This window comes from Sylvia atricapilla, chromosome 12, assembly GCF_009819655.1.
Source record: "Sylvia atricapilla isolate bSylAtr1 chromosome 12, bSylAtr1.pri, whole genome shotgun sequence".
Classification (NCBI taxonomy): domain Eukaryota; kingdom Metazoa; phylum Chordata; class Aves; order Passeriformes; family Sylviidae; genus Sylvia; species Sylvia atricapilla.
In genome coordinates, this window is record NC_089151.1 from 543,171 (window position 1) to 560,524 (window position 17,354).

Here is a 17,354-nt window from a genome sequence, read left to right on the forward strand (position 1 = left end):
TTCATCTGTGTCTGGTGTTGAGGATGTCATTAGGAGAGCTGCACGGGGAGGAATGGGCCAGCCCCGGGCAGGGGTCACCGGGGGCCACGGCTCTAAAACCAGGGAAGGACACGGAGGTAAAGCAAGGACAGCACACCCAGACGTGAAGGGATGTGCCCACAACACAGCCTTCTGCAGATGGAGTGCTCATCAAAATACTCATGCGGCAGCACTGTTGTGTGAATCTCCCTGCCCCGAGTCCCCTTTCTTCCCCAGTGATGGCTACGACCTCTTTGGAACACCTTTAAAAGAAAATGCCATTTTTCTCTCTTATTTTTCCTTTAACGTTTGCTTTCTGAAGCCTCGATGAGATGTGAATCTGAAGTTACCTGAGCTGGTTTCCCACTTTGGAGGGAACAAAGATGACGTGTGTGTGATCTCACACTCATATTTAGTCGCACTCAAAGCCCACCTCCAACATGTGCTACCCCTCAGCAGCTCCCAGGGCTCTACTGAGCTCAGTAAAAACCCGCCCAGGTACAGTAGCAGAGTTTCCTGCCGTGAAAACTTCCACTTACACGTGCAGCTGCACAATCTCCAGGCCAATACCTCCAGTTCACTCCTAGCCCAGTTTGGACTCTGATTTCCAGTCCACTTCAGCCATGACTCCCACCCAAGAAAGACAATTCACTACCTGTTGAGTGCAAGTTTCTTCTCTGTAGCTGGGAAGAGTTATTTTAGGAACTGTGGAGTTATCCTAATTGCACGTATCTCAGCACTATAGAAAACTGCCATCGCCATGACAATAGTGCCAAAAAAAGGATGAAAAGAAGTATTCCCTAGTCAAGTGTGTTGATTATTTTAATTTGCAAATGAACCTTCCCCACAGAGGGCAGCTGTGGCCACTGCTCCACCTGGAGGTGACAACACAGGGGTGTGACACTCAGCACAGGGGTGTGACACCAACACAGGGGTCTGACACCCAGCACAGGGGTCTGACACCCAGCACAGGGGTGTGACACCCAGCACAGGGGTGTGACACCAAACACAGGGGTGTGACACCAAACACAGGGGTGTGACACCAAACACAGAGGTCTGACACCCAGCACAGGGGTGTGACACCCAGCACAGGGGTGTGACACCCAACACAGGGGTGTGACACCCAACACAGGGGTCTGACACCAAACACAGGGGTGTGACACCCAGCACAGGGATGTGACACCCAGCACAGGGGTGTGACACCAACACAGGGGTGTGACACTCAGCACAGGGGTGTGACACCAAACACAGGGGTGTGACACCAAACACAGAGGTCTGACACCCAGCACAGGGGTGTGACACCCAGCACAGGGGTGTGACACCAACACAGGGGTGTGACACCAACACAGGGGTGTGACACCAAACACAGGGATGTGACACCCAGCACAGAGGTCTGACACCCAGCACAGAGGTCTGACACCCAGCACAGGGGTGTGACACCCAGCACAGGGGTGTGACACCAACACAGGGGTGTGACACCCAACACAGGGGTCTGACACCAAACACAGGGGTGTGACACCAGCACAGGGGTGTGACACCCAGCACAGGGGTGTGACATCAACACAGGGGTGTGACACCAAACACAGAGGTCTGACACCCAGCACAGGGGTGTGACACCCAGCACAGGGGTGTGACACCCAGCACAGGGGCGTGACACCCAACACAGGGGTGTGACACCCAACACAGGGGTGTGACACCAAACACAGGGGTGTGACACCCAGCACAGGGGTGTGACATCAACACAGGGGTGTGACACCCAGCACAGGGGTGTGACACCCAGCACAGGGGTGTGACACCCAACACAGGGGTGTGACACCAACACAGGGGTGTGACACCAGCACAGGGGTGTGACACCCAGCACAGGGGTGTGACACCCAGCACAGGGGTGTGACACCAAACACAGGGATGTGACACCCAGCACAGGGGTGTGACACCCAGCACAGGGGTGTGACACCCAGCACAGGGGTGTGACACCCAACACAGGGGTGTGACACCCAGCACAGGGGTCTGGTACCCAACACAGGGGTGTGACACCCAACACAGGGATGTGACACCCAGCACAGGGGTGTGACACCAAACACAGGGGTGTGACACCAAACACAGGGATGTGACACCCAGCACAGGGGTCTGGTACCCAGCACAGGGGTGTGGCAGCCAACAGAGGGGTCTGACACCCAGCACAGGGGTGTGACACCCAGCACAGGGGTGTGACACCCAGCACAGGGGTGTGACAGCCAACAGAGGGGTCTGACACCCAGCACAGGGGTGTGACACCCAGCACAGGGGTGTGGCAGCCAACAGAGGGGTGTGACACCCAGCACAGGGGTCTGACACCCAGCACAGGGGTGTGACACCCAGCACAGGGGTGTGACACCCAGCACAGGGGTGTGACACCCAGCACAGGGGTGTGACAGCCAACAGAGGGGTCTGACACCCAGCACAGGGGTGTGACACCCAGCACAGGGGTGTGACACCCAGCACAGGGGTGTGACAGCCAACAGAGGGGTCTGACACCCAGCACAGGGGTGTGACACCCAACACAGGGGTCTGACACCCAACACAGGGGTGTGACACCAACACAGGGGTGTGACACCCAGCACAGGGGTGTGACACCCAACACAGGGATGTGACACCCAGCACAGGGGTCTGACAGCCAGCACAGGGGTGTGACAGCCAGCACAGGGGTGTGACACCCAGCACAGGGGTGTGGCAGCCAACGTGGGCACGGCGGGATGGGGGTTACACCAGCGCCCTGCTTTGTACAGCACAAATTAATTCCCTTTCCATTTGACCCCATGTCGCAGCTGGTAAGGTCTGTACGGCTGGTGTGGAGCACTCCTGTGCCTTCCCAGCCTCGCAGAGCCCCGAGGAGCGGAGGGCAGAGCAGCAGGTCTCAGGAAAACAGAAAATCATTGCTATCGGCAGGCGGCTGAGCAGCCACTCAGAGCCATCACTTGTGTTTAGGCTCTGCTGCCTGCAGCCTTCCCCCCTGCACACCTCACTCCTCCAGCAGCGCCTCTGCCACCTCAGCTCAGCTGCCCTGCAGAAATATCTGCCGTGTGCAGGTGAGGAAGCAGAAGCTGCAGCTGCATCCGCATCACCATAGGATTTATTTACAACTGGGGCTTTGTGGTGCAGCCAGATAAAAGAGGATTAAATTACGCTCTGTAGATTAAGAGTCTGAACACTATAAAACTCCTAAGCCTTTGTATGCTAAGCAAGAACTTTGACTCCCATGGGAGGCACAACAGAGATTCTGCATACACAGAGAAGACTCGGTTTGTTGGGTTGTTTTTGTTTTTTGTTTTTTTTTTGCTATCTCAGTGTATCTTTCCCAAACGGAGACATTATCAAACTGATTTGGAAACACTTTGTCAGCCCCAAAAGAGTTCATCTGGATCATGATGTCCAGTGCAGTTCCATCTCAGCTCCTCCACAAGCTTATTCAAACAGGTTTTCCCTCTGTAATGGTGTTCTCTCCAATTACACAGTGTCCATATACCCACCCCACTGGTCCCTGCCCACTGGAATACCACTGTTAAGGATCTTTCCTTACTGACAAAATGTACTAACACAACTCTCATCCCAACCCCTTTCCTACCCCTCTTCTCCTTCTCTTCTTTTCTCAGACATAACTTACAAAATGCACACAAAAATTCTCTTTCAAACTAGTTATTTCTTCCTCAACCTTATTTTCCTTTTTCCCCTGTTCTGGAGAAAAGCAAGAAAACATTTCTGTTTCATGTCCTCATACAATATCTTCTGCACTAGAAGACAGAATAAGCTGATAACCTTCTCTAGCAGAAGACGTTTGAGTTTAATCACTGTAAGAGTCCACTAACAGCTGTTCCTGGAGTCAAAAACACAAAGTGGGAGTTACCCATGTAAAACTGTTCAAGCCTGCTGGGATTTTCTGTGTATGTTATGGGTTGGGCATTTTAAGGTGTCTTGTGTTATCACCCATTATTTTCCTTACTCAGAGTGCTGAGGCCCTGGCACAGGTGCCCAGAGCAGCTGGGGCTGCCCCTGGATCCCTGGCAGTGCCCAAAGCCAGGCTGGACACTGGGGCTGGAGCACCTGGGACAGTGGGAGGTGACCCTGGGACAGTGGGAGGTGTCCCTGGGGCAGTGGCAGGTGTCCCTGGGACAATGGGAGGTGGCACTGGGACAGTGGCAGGTGTCCCTGGGACAGTGGCGGGTGTCCCTGCCATGGCAGGGTGGCACTGGGTGGGCTGTGAGGTCCTTCCCAACCCAGAGCAGAATTCTGTGAAGAGCCAGTGCTGGAGAAGGGCTGACAGAAGAGACTCCCTGGTGCAGGACAGCCCACAGGTCACCATCAGGCAGCAGGGGCCTGGCAGGAGCTGAGGAGGGGATGTTCACAGTAATCACAGGTAACTGGCTCAGACAGACAGGAAGAGAGGGGTAAAAAACCTGAAGCGGCTATCTATAAAGAGAACAAGCAGATCTGAGTAATCCAATTTAGGGCAGATAAGAGTCTGCTGGTAGCAGTGTCCTTTAGCTGGACAAACGCCTTCGCTCAAGTGTCAACCCCAATCCTGGGGAGGTCACGCGGGGCCCCGCAGCCTAATGGACTCCTCAATTGCCTGAGTGGATTTCCCAGCCAAGGCTGGCCCAACAGAATTGATTTTCAGGCCGTGCACGGGCCCTAACACAATTACCCTGCACCAGGCTGCCGGGCAGTGCCGGGAGGTGCCGCGCCGCACGGCCGCTCCTGATTGCTCCCACTGCTCTGGAATTCCTCTGCCTCCTTCCCAACCCAGAACCATTACACCCCTGCTCAAAGAGGTCTGCAGGGACCTCCGAAGAAACCTTCCCTTCCAGCTTTGTGTGTTAATGAAAAAAATCAAGTCTCAGCTCTCTAATAGGTGAATTCAATTTATGACAAGCAAATACAATCATCTCCACACCAGCGCTGCAACAACTTGCTGCTGCTGCACGTGGGCTCCTACTGATCCTCTGCCCCAGGAGAGCCAAATTCCTCCTGGTACAGGGACATCAGATTTGTGCACCAACTCGGTGGAGCAAGATCAGATTGACAAAGTTTCCTCTAATTTATTTTTTTCTCAGGGAAGGTTTGAGAGCCAGGAGGTGACCCTGGAAGGTCTGGGGTTCTCAGAGCTGTACAAGAAGCCCCAAAGCCCAGAAGTTACATGCCTGGGACTTCCCAGTGCTGCTGTCTCCTGCCCTGACAATGCAGGGCTCCATGCACCACTGCAGGGGGACTGAGAAGCACCACGCTGGGTCCAGCTGAAGGCCAGGGTCCTGTCTCCAGCCACGGCCACACAACACGGGCACATGGGCAGCTGCCCAGGGACTCCCCAGCTGGCATTTCATCCACCTCCAGTGCTCAGTACCCACCAATGAACCTCTTCTCCACATACCTCCTCCATTTGAACTCATTTATTCTTCTGTGCTCCGCAATATCCTGTGCAATAAATTCCATGAGTCAATTCTGGGCTCTGAGGAAAGGTACCAACCTGTCTTTGGTTTAACTTTCTCTGTTTGGTGAATACCCCACGTGCTTCTTCTGATTGTTCCCCAACCATTTTTCCTGTGCCACTCACAGTTTACAGGCTGCTACTGCATTTCTCCATCCCATTTACTATCATGTATTATAAATTCCAAACTTTTGAGTTCCTCTGCTGGTAGAAGATGCCCCATATCCATGAGCAGTTGGACTGCCTGATAACCCAGCTGCCCATCTGGACACTCTCAGGTAAGGCCCAGTGTCCTGATCACTCCCGAGGCTGCAGCACTGACGGACACAGAGCACCCTCTGTATCTCCACTCTGGAGTGCCAAAGGATGTTCTGACCCTCAGCTTTGCAAAAAGCCATGATTTAATCCACAGCACCAAAAATTTCCTGGCCAACTAAAGCTGCAGCCGCAGGAAAGCTGCCTGAGTGACTCTGTACTGAGGGGAGTGGTGCAGGTGCAGCCAGCCCAGAGCTGTGCCTGAGCAGCCAGAATCATTCCTTGACAGAACATTCACCTGGATGATGGATTCACTGCAACCCAGTCCTGTGCTGGCTCCATCCCTGTTTCCTCCAGCCAGTGGGACTCTGCTCCAACCACACTGTGCTCTCCTGCTGCTGCTGCACAAAGCCATCTGTCAGGTTCTCAGCCTGATTTCCCTTTTCCTGTCTTCCACCAAAGTAGGAGCAAACGGGGCCAGATTCCAGCTGTATTTTTCATCCTCCAATTAGCAGGCTCCAATTCATCACTCTGAGTATCTCCTGGCATCAGTGCTGAGATTCCCTCCTCACGCCTGGTAAATCGGTCTTCATTTAAAACCCTCTCTCTTAGCCCTAAATGGAAATCAATTCTGCAAGTTTAGCAAATAGTTAATTACTCCACAAAGAGGATTGATTGGCCTTTGATCACCAGAAAGCTCTGTAGTGCTATTAGTCTCTTTCATCTGTGATTAAACCACAGAGAAAAAGAAACAAAAACTAAATTAGGCTTCTCCTGTTATCCTACAAATATTTAATGACGGGATAATCTCCTAAAGGTGTGATCAGGGGATATACATTCTGCCAGGAAACGTCTCCAGCTCAACCTTGAACCCAAAATCTCTCCCTGCAAAGAGCCTGGCAATGAACTTTACAGAGGCGTGGAGCTGAGCTCAAAGGGATGCTTTGTAGTACACCCTCTTCTTGGCCTTTTCTTCTTTCCTCTTCTTATGTACGTTTTAATGCAGATAAAGATTTTCCCAACGGAGCCCTGACATGAATAATAATAATAATAACAATAATAAAGGCTTCCTTTAAATTCAGTTTTGGCTCTGCTGACTTTCTCAGCAGGACAAGCCTGCGTCCCGTTGATTTGCGGCATTGTACTGAGCTGTTTCCCCAAATGATGGGATCCTCCCACTGCAGACAAATTTCAAGTATGGCAGTCCCCCACTGCTAACCCACTCTAGAATTCAGTCCCAGGGAAGCACAAAGCCACTGAGCTGCACAGGACAGACACTGCCATGGCAAGGTCACAGGATGGGCAAGAAGGGTCCAGCTGCATTTCTCACATTCCGGCCAAATGTAAGGGCTGGAAATCGTCCTCTCGTGACACTAATGCCAAGTTCATTGGGGTGGCTGGCACGGGCTGTGCCCCTCCTGGCCACAGACACTCCAGAGCCTCTGCAGAGCCCCGGGCAGCCAGGCCAGGGCTGGGCTGTATCAACACCTACCCGGGAACTGCTTCTTCCCCATCACCACCAGAATTTTAGGACAACCATGGAAACACTCCTGCTCTTCTCCAGAGAATTTTTCTCAGCCACAAATGGTGCTGCTCCCTGCACCAATGAGGGCTGAGCCCAGCACTAGGCACGGAGAGTGCCCCAGATTCCTGCAGCCTTTTTCTCCCTGGCTGGAGAGGGTAACACCTATGGCATTTGGCCACTGGTCCTCTGGGGAAGCCAGGCCCAAAAGCCAATGATACCAACTGCAAATTTGGAAGAATTATTTCTGCCTTTGGCATGGAAGGCAAAGACCTGTTCTGCAGGCCCACCGGGAAGCACAGGACACAGCCATGTATCCAGGAGAAGGCTGGATTGCAGGAGGTGCACCTTGCCAGGTGACCTGATTAAGACACGAGATGGGAAGGGATGGAACCGGCAACGTGGAACTACAACAAGTTTCACGACTTGCTGTGAGAAAACTCAAAAAGTTATCCTAACTTTTTTTAGCGTTAAAATGTCATCATATTCTTCGTGCAAGAGAAAAAAGAAGAGCCTCCTGACATGTTTTCAACTCTGGAACGGCAGAGAGTCCTTGAGGGGCCGCGGCACGCATCAGGCACCAGCAGGCGTTAATTAGCCCAGCTTTCCTACGGGATTGTTGTGTGCGGGTGTGCGGGCGCGCCTGTGTTTTCCCTTCCCCGGGTGTCTCATTTGCAGAATGTTCAATCATCCCTCTCTCCCGGCTCGCCGCCGTGTGTGCTCCTGTGTGCTGACACCTGTCACACAGTGCCACCGCAAATTGGACCTGTCAGCCCCCGCCTGCTGGTGCCAAGGTGTGAATTAGACCGAGCCTCTCGCCGCCGTCTCCTGACCTCCCCACTCCATCGCCGGGACATCCCAAGCCTCAGGGGACCAAAACCCAAAACGCCGGGAAGAGAACCCTACACACCCATTGCAACCACCGGTGACGCTTTCCCCTCCGAAAGAGGGGAAGATTTAAACGCCCAGAATTTGTAAACACGCCGATTTCCTTCGCAGAGCGGCTAGAAACGGGCTTTGCTTTTTTGTTTGTGCCATACCGGGAGGCTCGAGGGGCCAGAAAGAAAAGGGGAAGTGAATAGTCAGTGGAGCTTTCAGATGAAAAGACCCCCAAGTCACCGTGCACAAAGGAAAACAAGCGTTTCTGTCGAGGTGGATGTGGTCACCAGCAAGCTGCGCCAGCAGCCCCCAGACAATGCTGGTGGCTGAGGTCACCCCAATCCCCAGCCCTCACCTTGCGCCGAGCCGGGGTGCAGGGTGTTGTTCTGGTTTTTAAAACAATGGCTCCCAGAACAAAAGGCTGATTTGTGCAGCAGGCAGAGCTGGGGACCACCTAGAGCACGGGGCTGCAGCCCCATATGGTGCCACACAATAACAAATAAGAACAACAATAAGGAAAGCTGCACCCACTTTGCTCGGTACGGTGTTCTCAAAGTTACACAGTACGAAGCAATTATCCCAAAGTGGCAATTTTATTTGAAAATAACATTTAAATTAAAATGGGCATTTCAGGGCCTCCTGCTGAAGAGTGACATGGGCTGTTCAGGGGCCCACTGTCACTTTGTCAGCTGTCACATGCTGCCTCCTGCTAAATGGGCGCAGTTTGCCTTTACCCTTTATCCAGACTCTTAAAAATGCTGCACGCATTTTATGAAGACCAACTAAGTGGGATTGCATCTCTGACAGCTGTTCCAGCTCGGCCGCAGCGAAAGCGCTTTGCATACATCTATCTCTCCTGCTACCAATTTGGATAGATAACAAAGCTCAGGGAGAGGGGTGTGCCAGGGGAGAGCTGGAACAAAGAGCTGCCACGCCCCGGTCACCTGCAAGCACCTGGCCAGGGTAACCAAGCCAGGGCGTGTTTCACCAGAACTCGACTTTGGTTCAATGACTTTTAGGTCTCCCAGCTCCTCGTGGCAGGTAGCTGTACATCCTGCACACCTGGCCAGGTGACCCTGTGGGCTGGGCAAAGAGGCAACCTTGTCATGGGCTGGCTCCCCAAGAGCTAGGGACAGCACTGCAAAGCTGACAGCACAGGAGGGCCTCAGGATTCTCCAGATTCCTTTACACTTGGCAAATTCTGAACTGCTCCTCAAAATTCGGCAATTTTTCTTGTTCTTTCTCCTCCTCCTTTTACCAGCACATTTAGCTATTAAAACACTGTCCCCTTCCACCAGTCCATAAAGGCTGAAGCTTTATGCTGTGAGTTACCACCTCCCCACAGCCTTCTCCTGAGGCCGCTCTGGGGAACACAGTGAGCACTAAAGCACATTTCAAGGGTCAGATAAGCTCCAGTGCTGCTGTGGGCACAGCCACACGTTCCCCAGGACACGCAGACAGCTCCAGAAGCAGCCCCAGACTGCCCCTCGAGCTCCTCTATACCTCTATCAGAACCCCAGAGTCACTGTGGCTGGAAAAGCCCTCCCAGAACAGAGTCCAGCCTGTGAGCCACCCACACCTCGTCAGCATCCCCAAAACTAACTCAGCTCTTCTGAAAGCCTCTTCTCTCCAGGACCATACCCCATGAGATAAAGAAAACCCTTCTGATCAAAGAGGCAATTCCTATTGGCAAGGCAGAAGCAAGGCATCCATCCAAAGTAAGCTCAATACTGTCTGAATTGATTCTCTTGAATCACTAGATGCTCGTACTGAGGATTTTGTAGTGATAAAGAGTTAAATGACTAAATACATCAATATAGAAGTGTTTTTGAAACAAAGCCTTCTCCATAAAAAAGCTGCTATACAATGGAGCTGAAGTGATTGCTGGTCATCGTGGCTCCTTCTGTTTCTGGGCTCAAGGAGAAAGTTTCCTACCAGGAAGGCCACGTCTTGGGTCAGTGTTTCCTCAGGAAGAAGGCCAGACTTGGGTCAAAAGTCTTCCAGTTCCATGAGGCTCTGTGCCCCAATTTCCTTCCACAACAAGATGGTGTCTTCATGCTGGATTATGTTAGGAAGATTTTTAGAGCTGAGATTTTTGCATCTATGGTAATGAGGACCCCTTAGAGTAGGTGGAACACGTGCAGGAGACTCACTGATGGGAAGCAAATTCTAATTTCTTCCTGCTTTTATTGCTGATTAAAGTGAAGAAATGTCTGTACTTTGCTCCATTCTGTGTTATGAGATCTCACATAATCACTGACAATAGTTTAAGGTATTATCTGATCTATGGAAGTGCATGTATTTAAAAAGAGGTAAAAGTCTTAAACCCAACATATTAAACATGAAAGGGGTGTCTGGTTTACTTGTTCAAAGTAAGGGATTTGCTCCCAGGAGTGACACATCTATTACTAATTAAACAATTAATTTATTATGCAGCACTTGCAGAAAACAACATATTTGAAGTCTGAAAACATCTGCTAAAGAATGGAAAATAATTTGGATACAAATAATTATCTTCAGGATTTTTCTTTACACCGGAAGATGCTAAACACAATTCAAGTGTTGTTTTCTCTGAGCCAAGTAACAGTCATGGTGTCAGCAGCAATGCTGAGGCAAAGGGGAGCAGGAACAGGGAGTCGTTTTCCTAAACATGCCCAATTCTGGCTCATTTTGGACGTGTGCAGAGACACAGCCAAGTGTCAGCCTGCAGGAACACCAGGGATTCTCTGCCCAAGTCCCAGAGGAGCAGCCCCTTGGCTCCCCAGAATCCTGGCACCAGGCAGAAGGTGAGCTGCTCCACCCCTTTCCCAGTGACCAAACATCAACAGCAGTCAGTTTTTCTGTCCTCCATCACCTAAAATTCCTGGCAAAAAAACCCACAGCACGTCCCTTAGAGCTGTACATATATATACACATTTATGTGTTATGGAATGGAGGGGATGGATGTTCTCAGTTGCCTCTTGGTGAGGAATCAAAAGTCTATCCCTTTATCTCAAGGTATAATTCAAGATCTTGTCCACCACATCAAGAACCCCATTCAGCTGGAGCAGAGGTCCTCATCTGCCCTGCAGAGCCTTTTTCACCCCCAGCTTTCTCAAATACCTCGGCACTGAAGGACCTGCCTCAGCCATCAGCTTTCACTTCAGCTTTTCTCTGCCATCACTCTCAGATTTTTCTCTCCTGTTGACTTACTTTCTCCCTAACACCCCTAAAAATCTTTTCTTAACATCTTTATTGCTTAAATACTTGCCTAGACACCCACTGCTTGTTACACACAGAATGGAAACATCCTTTCTCCAATCTTAACAGCTTCTTATTCTGAGAGCCAGGGCAAAAAAATTCTTCCAAGTTTAGCACAGTGGCATTGCAACCATCTACGGGTGCCTCCTTTTTAGTGCATATGTATTATCTCCCTCCTTCATGGTCCCTTAGGATCCATCCTTTAGCACTTCAGTATCCAGTAGCTAATTCCATCCTTGTCCTTCTCTTTCATCAGCCTCCATCACGATTCTTTTCTGTATTCCTGTTTTCTGTATTCATGTTCTCTCCTGAGCAGCTGTGTTAACAGATCTCTAGGATCCATAAACAACCCCAGTATTGTGGAATTGTTTATTAAAGCTCTCCTTTCCTGTGTTGGCTGCAGTCGGGCCGACTGTGTCTGGAGCCCACAGCTGATCACACCATCCCACAGCCCCACGGTTTTTGTGTCACCTCTTGACTTCAGCAACACTCGTCACTCATCTCAGACAAGAAAACCCCTCAGGTTTACAGCAAAACCCCTTAGGCAGAGATTGGTTTTACCCAAATTTATCGGAATCTGAACTACGGCCTCCTTCTCCTCCAGCACTGGGAAACAGCAAACCCACCAGGGCTGAGAGGGCAGCAGGGGACACACAGCTGTGCCAGATGTGCGGGAAGGCCCACAGCTGGCAGTGCTGGTGGCCAGAGGGGTGGGCACCTGGCTGGCCCCACAGCTCCATCCACGCTGCAGGGCTCCAGCCTCACAGGAGGAGCCTCCTCACTGCTGAGTGTGATCAGAGGAAAGACTGGGAAATGGGATCCTCATGTTCATTAGGAGAAAAGTAGTGCTTGAAATAAAGTCCCAAATATGTTTTGTAGTTGCCTTAGATATCGCCATTATCAGTGGCCTTAAGAGGGGCGAGAAATTTCTATAACTAAAAACGTAACAAAGGACCAGAGTACTTGGGGAGAACAGTAGAAAAATCAGGCGCTTTTTTTTTTTTTTTTTTTAGTAGATTTTAAAGGTATACAGTTCTTGTGATTTAAATTTACCACCAAACCTCCCAGCTTCTCCCCCAGTGTACCAATTCAGGGCTACTTAGAGGGAAAAAAAAGAGAGAAAAAGGAAAATCATTAAACAACCCCCCAAAAAGAGGGCTCAATGAGGTCTCATTTCGTCGTAATGAGCTCCAATTTAACATGATCATTATTTCTGACATTAAAGGCCTGTGAATAGTGTCACATGCCCAGAAGCTATTTTTTTTTACCCTCTAATGCCAGAAATAACAAGCTGCAGTTAAGGGACAGTGAATCAGGGTCTGCAAAATTACATTAAAATAGGAATTTCACTACTGATAGAATGACTCTTATCTAGGCAGCCCGTTCTGAAGGGGGTTTCTGGAGCGTGGGGCTGGTAGCTGCCAGCCCCAGTGTGCAGCGAGGAGCAGGGGCCAGCACAAGGCAGGGACACAAGGCACAGACCCCGCCAGGGGCCAGCTGCCCAGAGCCCCTCCGGCAGCCCCAGCTCAGGGCAGCTGTGGGCGGCTGGAGAGAGCCCCTAAGGGACAGCCCACGGCCACAGACACCCCAGGCTCAGCGTGGGAGCGAGGGGTGAGCCTGCAGGGCAGCCCAGAACAGCCTCTCCTCCGAGGAGCAGACACTGCCTTGGGACACACGCTCTGCCTGAGGGCAGGAATGAATCCTTCCACACGGGGAACGAGGGGGTCAGAGACACGGGTGCCACCAGGCTGGAGGACATTTCCCTCAAACATGATTCCTTGACAAAGCCCTGCACAGCCCAGAGCCCTTTCTTGAGCTTTTTGTTACAAGAAGTTCCTGCTTCTCTGCGGCTCACCTCCCACTTGTGCCATCTGAAGCTGGCCAGGGTGACTCCTGAGCCTCAGGAAAGTGCCAGGGGGTTGATCAGGGGGCTGAGGTGTGGAGAGAAGCTGGAATGCCAGAGCTGCCCAGTGCCAGGTAAAGGGAAGCTCAGCTACAGACACACTTTGGGAAGATGTGATCAGTTTTACCTCCTTATATTAAATGTGCATGATGCCAAATTTCCACCCACAAAGCACAGATCCATCATCAGGGCATGGCTCCAGAACTGAGCAAGGGCTGAGGATGGTCCCAGCTGTCACCTCCCACTCCGTGTGAAATAGTCAGGGTTACAGGGACACAGAGACACACAAGCACCCTCAGAAACACACCTGCCTGCACACAGCACACGCAGACCAGCTGTGTCCAGTGGTGGTATTCCATTTTTATGGCACATGAAAGCCTCATGGATGTGAACTGCGGATGAACAGATGATTTGGGGGGTATTTTTGTCAGAAACACGTGCAGGTAAGGTCACTTCCATCCAAAGGAAACAAAGAGATTCTCCAGTGAAGGGATGAGCCCAGCTCTTTGCTGGGCTGTGTCAGAGCCCAGGCACACAAGCACATGATGTGGACACTGCTCTGCACAAGCCAACAGCAGGTCTGATCTGCAGGATGAACTGAGTGCAGCTGGGAGCAGGCAATTGAGCACCTGCACGGCAGAGACAGAGGGAGAAGGGACAGACAGAAATGCAATGATGTGTACCTGTGAAACGAGGGTAAGGGCGAGGCTGCAGCAGCTGTCAGGGAAAAGGCCCCGGTTTGTGTCCTCATCGGTAATTAGTTTGTTTGTGCGGAGCAAGCAGGCGGAAAAGGCATCGGAAAAAGGGCTGGAGTGAAACAGCATGGGCTGTGCTTCCCTGCCTGCCGAGGGGAGAGGACTGTCAGCCACCGAGGGAGGTCCCCCAGGGCTTCATTAAGCGACTGGCCCTTCACAGTGCCCTGCCAGAGCTGACCTGGAAACATTAACACCGGGCCAGAGCCAGAGCCCAGGGCAGGGGAGGGCACGGCACAGTGTCAGTCCCAGGGGACAGCCCCGGCCTGGCTGTGTCCCTGTGCTGGGGGTGTCAGGTCTGTCCCTGCACTGAGCCTGTCCCTGCCCTGGGGCTGACAGTCCTGTCCCTGCACTGAGCCCTGTCCCTGCACGGAGCCCTGTCCCTGCTGCCAGCCCTGTCCCTGTGCTGGGGGTGTCAGTTCTGTCCCTGCACTGAGCCCTGTCCCTGCAGCCAGCTCTGTCCCTGCTGCCAGCTCTGTCCCCGCCCTGGGACCCAGCCCTGTCCCTGCTGCTGCAGCACAGCTGTCCCTGCACCCACAGCAGCGCTGCACGACTGCCACAGGAGAGTGAGACAGGGCACGGGGCCAGGGGACAGCGCTGTCACAGCAGGGATGACACACACCTGCTGCAAGAGGTGACAAATAGTCACCAGGACGAGCAGGTAGAGGAGGAACAGGGGAAACCTAAAGAAAGCTTAAGGAATTATCCCATCTGCCATTTAAAATTTGAGGATTTAAAAACCAAAAGGAATATGGAGTTTGGGAATAGAGCAGAATGGTGTCACATCACCCATCCAGCAGAGCTGTCCCAAAGAACACGTGCTCCAGTCTGCAGCAGGGCTCCAGGCTCCTGCTCTGGCCACTGGGAGAGGTGAGAGTGGGAACCCAGCACCAGGGGATCCAGGATATCTGCCTCAGCCCGTCACATTACTCTTGGGATGAGGACACCCCAGAGCACTCTGTTTAACCTGCACTAACGAAATTATTCTGACTTATGACCAAGTCACCTCTCCAAAATCATGTTCACACCACCCTTTCAAATGTGACCACCTCAGTCCTTCTAAACCCCGAGTCCTGTCTCCTCCTTCCTGTGCCTCCACTGGAATATAATCACAGCATTTTAAGGCCTACCAGTCAATCAAAAACGATTTTAAAAGGCTTAACAGCAACTCAAAACACAAAAGTAAAAGTAAGCCTGACCAACTGACCTAAGAGGGAAGGGAAACAATGATTGTGTTGTTACAAAACAGAACAGAGGCAACCACATAAAAAAGTCCACTAAGGCACAAACCTGGCACGAAGGAAACGTGTCTGTCCTCCTCCAAGAGCACTCCTGGCCAACAACATCACACACATGGGGAGATTCTGACTGCAGCAGGGTCTTCAGACGTGTTTAGGTTTTCTGAGGGATGAAACCCCCCAAAGCCAGAGAAAACCTGGCCATGCATCGGATTTGCCCACAAGGCCAGAGAGGAAAGGCTGCCCAGCCTGCAGCTGTGACAGGTGACAGTGACCCAGTGCACAGGTGTGGCTGCAAATGCCTGGGGACTCTGGGAGCAGAGCACTCCCGTGGGGCAGAACCATCGACCCTGCTCTCAGAAAAGAGTCCTCTGAGATATTATTTGACCGCATTAACTTGCTTCTCCATTGCAGAAATCAAATCCCAGCAAACTGTGCTCCAGGAGAAGGCTGTGAACAAGCAGCTTCTCCTGCTCCTGTGACCTGTCTCCCTCTCACAGCTGCTCCCCACCACCTGACAGTGTGCTGGAAGACGCATCAGGAGAAGTAGGACTTGGTAATCATATATTAGTATTTTTTAAAACAAAAACTGACTCCAAGTTTTTTAGTCAATTAAACGCATCCGGCACATCATGTATGTGATGTAATGACAGCTTGAGACTGGAAATGCTTTTGATGCATTATTAACCATAAAAAAGGCATTAAATACCGAGCTCGAATGCCATAGGGATGCATATTTCAATAGAAATTATTTTTCAATATATGCTTAAAGTTTATTTTGGTAAACAGATGACTGGGGGCTGTCAGGACTACAGACAGATTTATGTTTAGTTGGAGTCTTTTGGAAATGAAGGGAAATAGCTGGACTTGTTGAGCACATGGAAGGGATATAATTCTTTCTGCCAGCTCAGAGGAGGGTGAGCAGTACCTTGGAAGCTGCCCCAGTTGGGAATATTAATTTTAGAGTGACGGTTGGGAATTTTGCCAGGTAAATACAATCTTGGGGAGAAAAAAGGAAAGGAGAAACATGACATTTTACTACCTGATTGAGAGGTGTCACATTCATTTTCTGCATCTGCAAACAGAAGTCACAGTTTAAAGTACCAAAAGGGAGACAAATCCTGGTGCTCCAACGTCAAATAATCCCTGCCAGAAACCTGTGTTTTCATCCAGTGTTTTACTACCAACCATAACGGCATGTATTAAAAAAACCCAAGCCCAAAGCAAAGCATGCGTGGCACCCCTGACTCGCTCAGGGCAGCCTGGCAGCACCCTTCTGCTCTGCCTTGTGCACACCCTGGGCCACTGTGCAGCCCCTGAGCAGTGACAGAGGAGGAGCCCACTGCCAGGGCCACTGTCCCCTCACTGCTCACTGAGCTCTGCAGATCCCCCACCTTCCATTTCAGGAGAAATCCAACATTTCAGTGTATCAGTGTTGCGAATTTCTTGTTGCTATTCACGTTACTTCACCAGCTTCCCTATAGGAATACATGTATTATCATAACCCAGTTTGGTGTTGGGGCTCAGGCCCACAGGAGTGACTCCCACTGGTTTTGCTGGGCCACGATGAAGCGAGGCGTGCAGGATGAACCCCTTCACACTCAGATCTGCAGATGTTTGTACACCGTCACCCAGCTGCCTTGTCCTTCTCCCTCTGCCAGGCTACACATAGTCAGCTCCTTTAATCTCTCCTCCGAGATCAATCCCTCAGCCCCTTAATCCTTTTTGTTGCTCTCCTCTAATCTCCTGGTGCTCTGTCGATGCCTCCCAGCCTGGGTGCCCCAGCAGAACTGGCTCCACGCACGGGGAGCCCCTGACAAACTGAGAACCCTCCAGAACACGTCCTGCTCTGGGAAGTCATTTCCTCCACACACACTGCCTTGGCTGCTTGTCACCATGGTACAAACGAGGTATTTCTCACCACAGCCCAAGGAGTTGCCTCTCCCTTCATTTCTCAGCAGTGAAGTGGATGAATAGGGCAGCCCCTCCAGAGCAGTGATTTTTTTAAAGCAAGACCTGACAATCCGATGTATTCAGGCGCAGGGGTCCCTGAGCTGTCCTGTGATGGAGCCAGAGCTGCCCAGCCCTG